Source organism: Pinus tabuliformis, chromosome 4_2, assembly GCF_031772625.1.
Source record: "Pinus tabuliformis cultivar Carrire ecotype Pingquan chromosome 4_2, CPIR1, whole genome shotgun sequence".
In the NCBI taxonomy this organism is placed as follows: Eukaryota; Viridiplantae; Streptophyta; class Pinopsida; order Pinales; family Pinaceae; genus Pinus; species Pinus tabuliformis.
Window position 1 is genome coordinate 82,743,234 of NC_142304.1, and position 13,293 is coordinate 82,756,526.

Consider the following 13,293-nt stretch of genomic DNA (forward strand, 5'->3'; position numbering starts at 1 on the left):
TGGTTTATTGTGATTTGTTTTAGCTGACATGATATACCTTGCTGGAATAAATATCAAATAACTAGCAAGATGGTAGACTACAAAGACTCTCCATATGGATCAGATGAGAAGTTTGGTGTTCGGAATTATTTCAATTTGGTAGATACACTAAGAAGCATAAAGGAAGAAATAAGGACTTGTAAGGCAAATAATGACAAAATAATATAGGCACAAGAGAAGCTAGTAGAGGTAAATTCAATGATACTTTAGAGTTTTTTATATTTGTAGTGACAGGGACCACTTCAGATCAACTATGAGCAGGATTACAAAACTAATGGGGCATATGGTAGCAGTTCGCATGGTGGTCATAGGTCGGATAGAGATGATTCAATGAGAGATGGAAGATTGTTGGACATAGGTACCATTCTAGTTCTGATTCTAACAGGCATGATGATTAATATCGTTATCATCCGTACAAGATGAGTGATAGGGGATACTTTCTAGATGAGTTTAAGAAAGAAAATCCACCTACGTTTTTATCCTAGATCTGATCTTTTATTGAAACATGATTTATTATCTTCTAAAAAGTGTTAATGCATGAATTTTTAAAACACCAATTAAATTGCTAAAGAACTTGAAAATGTGAATAAGAACTTGAATTTCAAAAATTTAGAAAATATAATATCGAACACTTGAACACAAAGACACCAAAAATTTGTTAACGAAGTTCTTCTATATTCAAGCCTACATCTTCAGGCACTGATCTTTAGCAGGGAGGCCTTTATATTAAAACTTCAAAACCATAAACTACATAAAAGAAAATTGATTCAAATACAATCGTGAATAATCTTGTTTCAATCTACTCTGTCTCAAAAATATGTAGCAACTCTCAGATCTAAAAAGGCTTCTCGGGTCTCTAATAAAGTGCATTCAAAGTTTCAAAGTATTGTTGCTCGTACTGACACAAATACCTCTCTACTGCACAAAAATACAAAACTCCTCTCTATGGCGCATTGATGAAATTATTAACTTATACGCAGGAGGTTGGGGGATTAAATCCTGACCTCATCACCGTTAGTTTGGATTCATATCCACATATAGTTATTTTAATTTATTTTTGGAACAATAATGAGGGGGCAGGGTGATCCAGGTGGATGTTGATGGCCACCCACCTATCCAATTTGGACCCCCACAACTGTCTCTTTTAGTTTTTTTCGGTTTCCTAAATTGTAGCACAGTTTACTATTTTTAGCATTTTTTCGGGTCCTAAACTTCTGGAGCCGTTTTGAGGCCCTAAACGACGTTTTTTGGGAAATCTAGGGGCAACATGGGTCCATGGACCGATGTTGCCCTTCCCAAAGTGGTAGTGCTTGGAGAGATCTTTCTGACGAGCTATTGTACGTGTCAAATGGAGATCGTATGCCAAAGTTACGACCCTAGAAATTGATGTACCAATTTACCCAAATGGGGCCCACAATTTGGCATTTCATCTTCTAGGGTTAGGTTTTTGGATGTGAAGGGTTTTCCATTCTTTCTCAACAATAAATAGGCCTTTGAGCCTCATTGTAACACAGTTCAGAGGCATGTAGCTGCCACATCTCTTCTCAGAGATAAGCTACCGTCACCCTAGCTGGTTTATTTCCATTACTGTATGTAAGCATATTTCAGTATTTTACATTAATGAAATGAAGTATTATTTCCACCGCATCTTTGTGTTTATGGTTAACTCTGTAATTTGTTGCGTTCCTATTTAAAAATGGATCAGTGGTATCAAAGCGGTTTGCTTTTTCTCTGTTTTTCTTTGCATGTCCCCAACAAGGTAGGGATATAAGGAGTTAGGGCTTGAACTAGTCGAAACTTTGCAAGACCAACCTCGCAAATCCCAACGGCCTCCCATGGCAGATGAAAAGAAAGACGAGGGGGCAAGAGATCCTATCAAAATCTTGCTCGAAGAAGCCCTCGAGCGGCAAAGGAACGCGATGATGGATAGCTTTGCATAGATCCTTCAGCAGCTACCCAAAGGTGATGCATTGGCTTCCAACAACTACTCTGGAAATACCACACCGTTTAAGGTACAAGTTAATTTTTAAATCCCCATCTTCGAGGGTCAAATAGATGCAAATGTCGTAGATAAATGGTTAAAACTGCTAGAAGGATATTTTCTGTTCATGAATTTTTGAGTCGGGAAAAGATTGTTTTCGCTCTTCTCAAAGCGGCCCCCCACGTTAAGGACTGGTGGGAAACCTATTGCGAGCAGAAGAATGAAAGCATAGGCTCACTATTTTCAGCCGCACCCACTTGGGATTCATTTCGGGATGCCATCAAGGAGAAGTACTACCCTATCAAAAGCTACGAGGACAAATACATAAAGTGGACCACGTTGCAGCAAGGAAGGGACCAAGATGTGCCAGAGTTCACAAAAATTTTTCATACCCTTCGCACACAGTTGGGTATCAAATATTTTGATCTGCATCTGGTACTCAAATACCATGGTTACCTACATAGATACATCTAAGAAGAGAAGGAGTTCCTGAACATCTCCTTGCTTGGCACAACATACAGATACGCTGTCAAAATCAAGCAAAAGTTCAAACAGAAGAAGAAAGACTTTGGATCTGCAAATTCAAAGCCCAAAGGACAAAGCCAAGGCGGGGTGACCTAAGACAACCTGTCGAAGCTGCAAGAAAAGAACAACACCACGAATCCGAAGAAGGACACAGGAAAGTGGTGTGAGTTCCACAAGAGCCCCACTCACAACACAAGTGAGTGTTGGACCAAGTAGTCATTGGTGGCCGAGTTGAAGGCTTCTGAATCAGATGCATGTTCCAACCCTAAGCCAGAACCCAACAATTGGAATGGCAAAGGGAAGCAGATCATTTATGCAGAGCCCAACGCCATTATTGCCACCACCAAGATCTAGAAGAATGAACCTGAAGATATAGAGGAGGGGGAACGTCTTTTCCACTCACAAATGTGGGTGAAGGGTTCACCATTGCAATTCATTGTTGACAGTGGCAGCCAAAAGAATCTCATTTCAGTAGAGGTCATGAAGAGGTTGGGCCTACCAACTACACCAAACCCGCAACCCTACAGTATCAGGTGGCTTCATGAAAGACAAGACCTCAAAGTTCGCCAACAGTTCTGCCTTCCCTACAGCATCAAGCCCTTCACAGACGAGGTATTGTGTGATGTTACACTTCTAGATGTTTGTGATGTACTGTTTTGCCATCCATACTTGTGGAGGCGACACGCTGTGTATGAGTCAAGGCCTCGCGCTGTCATTATTTCTTTGGGTGATTCATTATACAGGGTACCGGAGGTAGCCCCACCTACCACCACCTCTTTGATCACTACTAAGAAAGGCAGCAAGCTCATCTCCTAGACTAGGAAATTCATCTGTCTGGTTCGCTCCCAAAGAAAGGGGAAGATCGTCACCACATCCATGACCCCCGTGAAGGGTTCCTCCATGCAGCAGCAACAACAAAGGAATATGATCATGACAGAACACAAGAACAACTTCTCCTCACCCACAAGGGTACCACACAAGTTTCAAGTGGGCAACAAAGTTTGGTTGCATTTGCAGAAAGAACGCCTTACAAGAGCCCATCAGAAGCTTTGACCACTCTGACATGGTCCTTACAACATTACCAAGGCTATGGGAAAGAATGCTTTCGAGAAAAACATTCCTCCATTCCTTCGCTTACACCAAGTGTTCAATGTGGACCGTCATCGACCATTTTTCCCTTACTGGACACATCAAATATTGTAGAACAGCTCACCAGAAACCTAGCTTAGCATAAGCTTCCTCATCTCAGGGAGGAACTAAACGCAATGGGGACCATTGCTTCCTAAGGGGGGAGGAATGATTCAAGTGGATGTTGATGGCCACCCACCTATCCCATTTGGACCCCCACAACTGTCTCTTTCAGTTTTTTCAGTTTCCTAAATTGTAGCACAGTTTACTATTTTTAGCAGTTTTTCGGGTCCTGAACTTTCAGAATCGTTTTGAGGCCCTAAACGACGCTTTTTGGGAAATCTGGGGGCAACATGGGTCCATGGACCATTTTTTCCCTTCCCAAAGTGGTATTGCTTAGATAGAACTTTCTAACGAGCTATTGTACGCATCAAATGGAGATCGTATGCCAAAGTTACAACCCCGGGAAATTGATGTACCAATTTACCCAAACAGGGCCCACAATTTGGCGCTTCATATTCTAGGGTTAGGTTTTGGGATGTGAAGGGTTTTGCATTATTTCTCAACAATAAATAGACCTTCGAGCCTCATTGTAACATAGTTCAGAGGCATGTAGCCCCCACATCTCTTCTTAGAGATAAGCTACCATCGCCCTAGCTGGTTTATTTCCATTACTGTTTGTAAGCATATTTCAGTATTTTACATTAATGAAACGAAGTATTATTTCCACTGCATCTTTGTGTTTATGGTTATCTCTGTAATTTGTTGCATTCCTGTTTAAATCCGGATCACAGGGTCCCTCAGACCCACCCCTCCCCAACCAAATACAATGTACATATGATATATACATTGGTGGATTGATAAAATTTAGCAGAGTTATGGCAGAGTATATTAAATATGGTGGAGGTTAGTTATGATACACTGGCGAATGGATATGGCGGAGGTCAGGCGGAGATCTTGGCAGAGGTATGGCAAGGCCGCCATTAATGGCGAACTCCGCCATTTTTATTTTCATTTAATACAATCACAGACCTTAAATACATGCAACGATGGTCTTATTAACAAGAAACATGTGTAGCCCAATCAATAAGGCATGGAATTTGTATTGGATAGATCATGGGTTTGAATCCCATTAAATTCACAAGACCCTTAATAACTTTTGATGAATCTGGATGCACCACCCTCTGATAGGGCCATGTGTCACCTTGGGGTTGGTCCCAACATGCCCAACTACAGCCTACCACTTGTCACTTTCTCGTGCTGCCACGTGGAAGTCAAACCTTGACCGTTGACTTCCCGTTGACCATTGACATTGACTTTGACTTTTTAGAGTTTGTCCTGAAAACTTTGACTTTGAATAACCTTCACATACGGACTCGGTTTTTTCCCGTTCAAATTGCGTTGGAATCATTTTTCAGAGCTCTACGCAATGGTGTTTCTTTTGCTCGAATCCAACAACTTTGAATTTTTGGCCTTTTTTAGATCCTTGATCATCCATTGATCAATTTCGGATCATTTTTCCCCACTGAGACCTTTTGGACCACAAAAAGGCTTAAATTCCATAAAGAAAATGTGGGTATTGTTTTCCCACTTGGTCAGTATCTATCCACCCTGCTTTGAATATGTACACTTTACTCATCTATACAATAGTCAGTAAAACACACAAACTGCAAAGTATATTAAGTCCTTTTTCACCCACATCTACATTCCTATTTACTGCTAAAATCCAGGCACCACTAAACAATAATAAACCCATTAACAACACTGAAAGTATTGACATAGATGAAACCATACCCTGCTTTTTCTTCATAGCCAAAACAAAACTCAATTTATCATGTTGCAACTCTTGTTGATGTACAATTTTTTATTCCTTAAGCATGTCTCTCTGTTTGTGATTAACGTTAATGATATCATGCTTAGGTAGTTTAGGTTGTACAACAACATTTTTACTAGCATAAGTTTCTTATTTTAACGATTTCACTGTGACAAGAGGTTTATCTGCTTTTATGGGATGGGAATGTACAATATATTCAATTCCTTTTTTGAAAAAGTGATATTGAATTTGTTCCCTGAAAAATATTGTTTTCCAATCATATAAACAAGGGCTACTCAATACCATCCCACATGTATCTAGTTTTACCACATCACACATCACCTTATCCTTAAATTGAGAAGTCATTGCAAATGGTAACATAAATTGCTTAGTCATTCGCAATTTATAGTTTCTTCTCATCCAAATTAAAGTATAAGGTTTATGATGCTTTATGGTTTTCAATCAGAATTTCTTAACCACTTTTTTCTAAAATTAGGTTAGTTTGAGATCCACTATCTAGTAATGTGTCAATGTTTGTATGTTTAATAACAACCCTTATATGAAATAACTTGCATCTAGAACTGTTAGAATCATTACCTTCATCAAATTTACCAGTCATAATCAATGATGTGATCTGCTTCTCATCACCTGAATTTGACCCTAAGTCCATCGGTTTCACTGCTGCCGCAACCTTTTGCTTCCCTTTTCTGATCCACTTCGGTTTCATTTCAAGATGAAATTTCCAAATGTGGTCTTCGTCATGGCCCTATTTCTTATAATGTTTACAAGAGATATTTTCAACCTCCATCTTAGTGTAGTTTGCTTTCTTTGCTTTTCCTTTTCCCTTGCTCTCCTTTTTGGTTGTCGATTCTGATGATACCCCAACTCCTAATTTACCTGCTTCAATGTAAGTTTCTTGTACTGCCACTTCATTCAGGTTAGTAGGACTGAACATAAATATAGTATTATGAATATACTCAGGTAATCCTCCTATGTATTTCATTAGAGTTTCTTGAGTATACAAAGGAATATCTAACATCAACGCCTTCTTACAAAACTCATCTGTATATTCCTGCATTAAATGACCTTTCCTAACTTTTATTCCTTGCCATTCTATTAAACCTTTCTCCTTATATCCCAATGGATATAATTTCTTTTTAAGTGTAGTGATAAAATCAGACCATGATGGAAAAATATTACCGATAAGTTGAGTACCTTTTTGTAACTTACTCTGCCACCAAATCAATGTTGTTCCTTCTAAACGAAGCGATGCTAGCCTAATTTTGGCTTCATCTTTAGTGATCTGTTGCACACTATAGTAAACCTCCATTTTCCTGACCTAGTTTTCAAGCTTCTTAGCATCAACTTCTCCATTGTACATGGGTAACTCGAACTTAACATTGAGCTTTAACAATGGTTTCAAAGTTTCAGATGGAGACAAGAGAGAAGTGATAGGGTATTTTTGATTGCTTTCATCTTCTTTTCCAGATTGTGATGGTTGTCCCTCTTTGTCTTTAGGTTTTTCATATTCACCTTTTGCTTTCATAAATTATCGATACATTTCTTTGACCATGTCTCGCAAGGTCATGAAAGCATCCACAAAGCCTGCATCAGATCCAAAAGCATGATCACTACTTCCTTCTTCAACCATCTCTTCTCCTCGAGTTGTCCTTCTTCTCGATCCAACTTCTAGATCTCCTTCAACAAGTTCTCCTTCACCAAGCTTGGATTTGCTCCTGGTGATCATACACACTTACAAATCACAAATATCAAATTACTCCCTCTAATACCAAATGATCTCATATCTCATATTTTATTTAAACGTGATTTATTATCTTTTGAAAATTGTTAATGCATAACTTTGTAAAACACTAGTTAAATTTCTTTAGAACTTGAAAATGCGAATAAGAACTTGAATTTCGAAATTTCAGCAATTCAAAAAATATAACAACAAACGCATGAACACAAAGACACCAAAAGTTTGTTAACGGAGTTTGGCTATCTTCAAGCCTACATCTTCGGGCCCTGATCTTCAGTAGGGAGGCATTTATATTAAAACTTCAAAACCATAGAATACATAAAATAAAATTGCTTCAAATACAATCCTGCTACAATCTTCTCTGTCTCATAAATTTGTAGAAACTCTCGGCGCTTCCCAGAACTCCCAGAAAGTGCCTTCAAAGTTTCAAAGTCTTGTTTCCTATACTTGCATAAATACCTCTCTCCTGCACAAAAATACACAACTCCTCTCTATGGTGCATTGGAGAAATTCTTAATTATAGGTAGGTTGTTGGGGAATAAATTCCCAACCTCACCATCATTGGTTTGGATTCATATCTGCATATAGTTATTTTAGTATATTTTTGAAACAATAATGAGGGGATGGTGTCCCCATACCGACCCCTCCCCAACCAAATAAAATGCACATACGATATATACGTTGGCGGATGGATAAAATTTAGCGGCGTTATGGAGGATTATATTAAATATGGCAGAGGTTTGTTATGATATGTTGGTGGATTGATATGGCGGAGGTCAGGTGGAGATCTCGACGAAGGTATGGCAGGGCTGCCATCAATGACAGACTCCGTCATTTTTATTTTTGTTTAATACATATCACAAACCTTAAATACATGTGGTGACAATCTTATTAAAAATAAATGTGTGTATCCTGATTGGTAAGGCGTGGAGTTTGTATTGGATAGGTCACGGGTTCGAATCCCATTAGTTCCATTGGACCCTTAACAACTTTTAATGAATCCAGATGCGTTGTGTGCACCCTCTGATAGGGCCATGTGTCACCTTAGGATTGGTCCCAACATGCCCAACCGCAACCTACCACTTATCACCTTCTCGTGCTTCCACGTGGCAGTCAAACCTTGACCATTCACTGCCCATTGACCGTTGACTACCTGTTGACTACCCATTGACTATTGACTTTGACTTTTTGGAGTTTGTCCTGAAAACTTTGACTTTGAATAACTTTCATATACAGACTCAGTTTGCACCTGTTCAAGTTGCGTTGGAATAGGTTTTTTGAGCTCTACACAATGGTTCCACTTTCACTCGAATCCAACAAGTTCTAATGGTTTCCCCTTTCTGGATCCTTGATCATCCATTGATCAATTTCATATCACTTTTGATGGAGAGATGAAGAAATCACAGGATGCAGAGGCATGGTTGCTTGGCATGAGGAAGTTATTCAGGTTACATGATTATTTAGAGAACATGAAAGCTAGAGTAGCTACATTCAATCTCAAAGGTAAAGTAGACATTTGGTGGGAATATGTGAAGAATGTCAGAGGTATCCATGAGGAGTACTTGTCTTGGAATGAGCTTGAGAATCTATTCAAGAAGAAGTACCTATCAGAGACATACTTTGATGACTGGGAAAAGGAATTCTATGAGCTAAAGATGGGATCTATGACAGATGATGAGTACACTAGCAAGTCCTTGGAGCTAAGGAGGTATGTTCCTTACCTCAAGGAGGAGAAGGCCAAGATTCATAGATTCACTAGTGGGTGTTGGGTCCCTATAATACTAGTGATTACCCCATTACTATTGTAGTTATACCCCTTATTTATATTTTTGTGCCCCTATTACCCCCATATTGTTATTTCTGTGCCCCATAGAATCCCTCTATTGTTATTTTTGTGGCTTTATATTATTATTGTTAGCTTGGCTGGATTATATTGTGACTCCTTAGACTCCTATATATAGAAAGGAGGTTTTGTCATTTGTATCATCCAAGAATTGTTCATTTATGTAATGTAAAGGAGGTTGCCCCCTCGAAGAGGCTGATATCTAAGGTGTGGATCTCTCTTTTCTATCTTTTTGTGAGCTGGTTTCATAACATTTGGTATCAGAGCTTTGGATTCTAGGGTTTCGCTGCTCCAAACAGGTCATCGTGGTATTTTCGCTATAACTTTTTGTCTGTGACGTTTCAGAAGTCGCAAAAAAAACCCATTTGCGACGAATTGGCGTTGAACCTTGGGTTCGAATTTCAGAGCTTTTCGCGCAATATTTTCGGAGATATGATCTGCGGAAGTTGGCCTTTTTTGCAGACTCCTGAATTACATTAAAAACAGGTGACCTGGGGAAAATCGTCATAACTCTCTCTATGAGGATCGGATTGAAATTTCGTAAAAAGTTACAGAAAGAGGACGGACTGTAGTTTCTTGTGTGTGTTTTTTAGATTCAAAGGTTGAAACAGTGACTCGTAGCACATCGTACAAGTTCGCTCTACTGAACCAGTCTAAAAGCAAGTCACTGTGGGAGATTTCACATAACTCTTCCTTGGAGAATCCAATTTGGCTCAGACTTGTGGCATTGGAAAGAGGACGCAGAAGGCTACTACAGGTAGCAATTTCAGAACTGGATGATCCGAAATTACAGAGATACATCAGATTCAATATCAGGCTTCTATAAAGTGAAAAAAGGTGTGTAGTTTTTTTTTAAATTTTTGTGTAAGCTTGGTTTAACGGAATTCAAAGGGCATAGTAAATCATTATTATCGGTAACTGATGCCCCGAGGAAAGAAAATGAAAACACCTAGTAAAAAACCTGAAAGCTCTAGCGTGACTCATGAAGAAGAAGAAGAAATGCTACATGATATATCAAAATTACAAGAACAAGTGCAACAAATGTCACACTCACAAAAGCTAACAGAAGCTAAGATAAGTGGCGTGGAATCTAAGATAAAGGGCATGGAAGCTAAGATGGATGATTCGAAGATATATTTGAGGAGAGACATGGCAGATTTGAAGACAGACATGGCAGATTTGAAGATAGATTTGACAAATTTTCTACAAGAAATACTTACTAATGGTGAAAAGGTTGTAAAGGAAACTCATGATGCGAAAAAAAGTAATGTTAATCATGATTCCATAGACGCTAATGTTGGATCGAAGACCCACCATATTCCAAAAATCGATATGAGGAAGTTTGATGGCAAGGATCCCGCCACATGGATATTACAGATGGAGCAGTTCTTCGATCTCAATAATGTGCAAAACACACAAAAGGTACGTATGGCAACTGTATATTTGGAACCAAATCAGTTTGTATGGTATCAATGGCTTTGCTCTCGTAAAAAATTTATCACTTGGGCAATTTTTACGGAAGAATTGATAGCACATTATGAAGATACAAAAAGCAACACTTTTTTTAGCCAATTGATAAGTCTCAAACAAAAGGGTTCAGTAATGGAGCACATTGAGGAGTTCCAAAAATTGAACATAAGGGTAAAAGATATTCCAGAGGAGCATAGGATTGATGTGTTCATAGGGTCTTTAAAGGATAATATCCAACATGATGTTCGCCTTTGGGAACCTGATTCATTAGAGAAGGCATTCAGGTTAGCAAGAAAAATGGAAAGCAAAATTATGGCAACTAGGAAGCATACCATTCACAACTATAAAGACGGAAGTGTTTTTTCCCATAGTCTTCCACAACCTACAAGGTTGACACCACAACAATTGGAAGAAAAAAGAGCAAAAGGGCTTTGTTACAATTGTGATAGCAAATACACAAAAGGTCATAAGTGTGCTGAGAAGAAATTATTCTACATAGATTGTGAAGAGGAAGAAGAAAAGGAGCAAGAAAGGTCAAAAGAAGAGGATATACTCCAGGAACAAAGCCTAGATGAAGAACAAATAAATCCGACCATATCTTGTAATGCATTGGCGGGAATTACCACTCCTCAAACCATCAAGATAGAAGGACAAATCAAGAAGAAAAAGGTAATAGTGTTGATTGATTCAGGAAGCACCCACAATTTTATTCATTGTAGGGTAGCAAAAGAATTGAATTGCTTCCTATATCCAGCACCAGAGTGTCAAGTGATGATTGCAAATGGAGGAACAATAAATTGCTCTGGAAAGTGCCATAATATCAAGCTATCCATGGGAGAATATGTATTGACTAGCCCAATGCTTTCCATTCCAATGGGAGGTGTTGATGTTGTACTAGGAGTCCAATGGCTACAATCCTTGGGTACAATAGCTTTTAATTTTCAAGAACTTTTCATGAAATTTTCTATGGAAGGAAAGGAAGTTGAATTAAGGGGTATTGCAGGGAAACCAAGAAAGATAATCAGCTCTAATGGCATGACAAAGCTTCTAAAAAAGGAGCAAAGAGGTGTAATTGCACAATTATGTTCGCTAGATGTTTCCACATTGGAATCATCTATTTCTCCAGATCTCCAAAAAGTCCTGGACAATCATTCCAAGGTATTTGAGACTCCCAAAGGTCTCCCACCTATGCGTGATCATGATCATGCTATTCATCTGATTCCAGGAAGTGTTCCTCCAAACATCAGGCCGTACAGATATCCCTATGTCCAAAAAAGTGAAATTGAACGTATGGTTGCAGAAATGCTAGAGGCTGGTATAATTCAACCGAGTCAAAGTTCTTTCTCAGCTCCAGTAGTATTGGTGCACAAGAAGGATGGATCATGGCGCATGTGTCCAGATTATAGGGAGCTCAACAAGCTCACTATTAAAGATAAGTTCCCCATTCCTGTCATTGATGAATTACTGGATGAATTGCATGGATCAATTTACTTCACCAAGTTGGATCTTCGTTCGGGATATCATCAAATCAGAATGAAGATTGAAGACATTCCGAAAACGGCATTTAGAACTCATGAGGGTCATTATGAATTTTTGGTCATGCCTTTTGGCCTTACCAATGCACCTTCAACATTTCAAGGTTTGATGAATTCAATTTTCAAACCATTCCTTAGAAAATTTGTGTTAGTATTTTTTGATGATATACTAATCTACAGCAAGTCTTGGAAGGATCATGTTGAACATGTTGACAGGGTGCTACAACTATTGGAGGAGAAACAATTATATGCAAAAAGATCCAAATGTTTCTTTGGAGTCCAGGAGGTGGAATATTTGGGTCATATTGTATCTCATGAAGGAGTTAAGGTAGACCCTAGCAAAATTAAAGCCATTAAGGAATGGAAAATCCCCACATCCATAAAGCATCTGCGAGGATTTCTTGGGTTGACAGGGTATTATCGCAAGTTTGTTAAGAATTATGGGAGAATAGCAGCACCTCTAACAACATTATTGAAGAAAGATTCATTTTCATGGACTCCGGAAGCAACAAAGGCCTTTGAACATCTTAAAGAGGCAATGTGCCAAGCACCGGTCTTAGCTACACCGGACTTCACAAAAACCTTTATTGTGGAATGTGATGCTTCAGGAAATGGAATTGGTGTTGTTCTAATGCAAGATGAAAGACCCATTGCTTTTGAAAGTCGTCCAATCAAGGGAAAGTTTTTAAGAAAAGCTATTTATGAGAAGGAAATGTTGGCAATACTCCATGCACTTAAGAAATGGCGACCCTACCTAATGGGAAGACACTTCAAGGTAAAAACGGATCATGATAGCCTTAAATACTTTTTAGAACAAAGATTATCCTCTGAAGAGCAACAAAAGTGGGTCACAAAGATGTTGGGTTATGACTTTGAAATCATCTACAAAAAAGGGAAGCAAAATGTGGTGGCAGATGCACTCTCAAGAAAGGATGAGGATGTGGAAGCATTGTTGTGTGCCATTTCTATTATCCAACCAGATTGGATAAACGAAGCAAGGGAGGAATGGAAGAATGAAAAAGAAGTGTGGGCACTTATTCGAAAGCTACAACAAGATTCCAGTACTTCTGATACATTTAGCTGGCAAAATGATTCGTTATGGTACAAAGATCGCTTATACCTCTGTAAGAATTCCCAGCTAAAACAAAAGATTCTTATGGAATTGCACACTTCTCCCTTAGGAGGGCACTCAGGATTTTT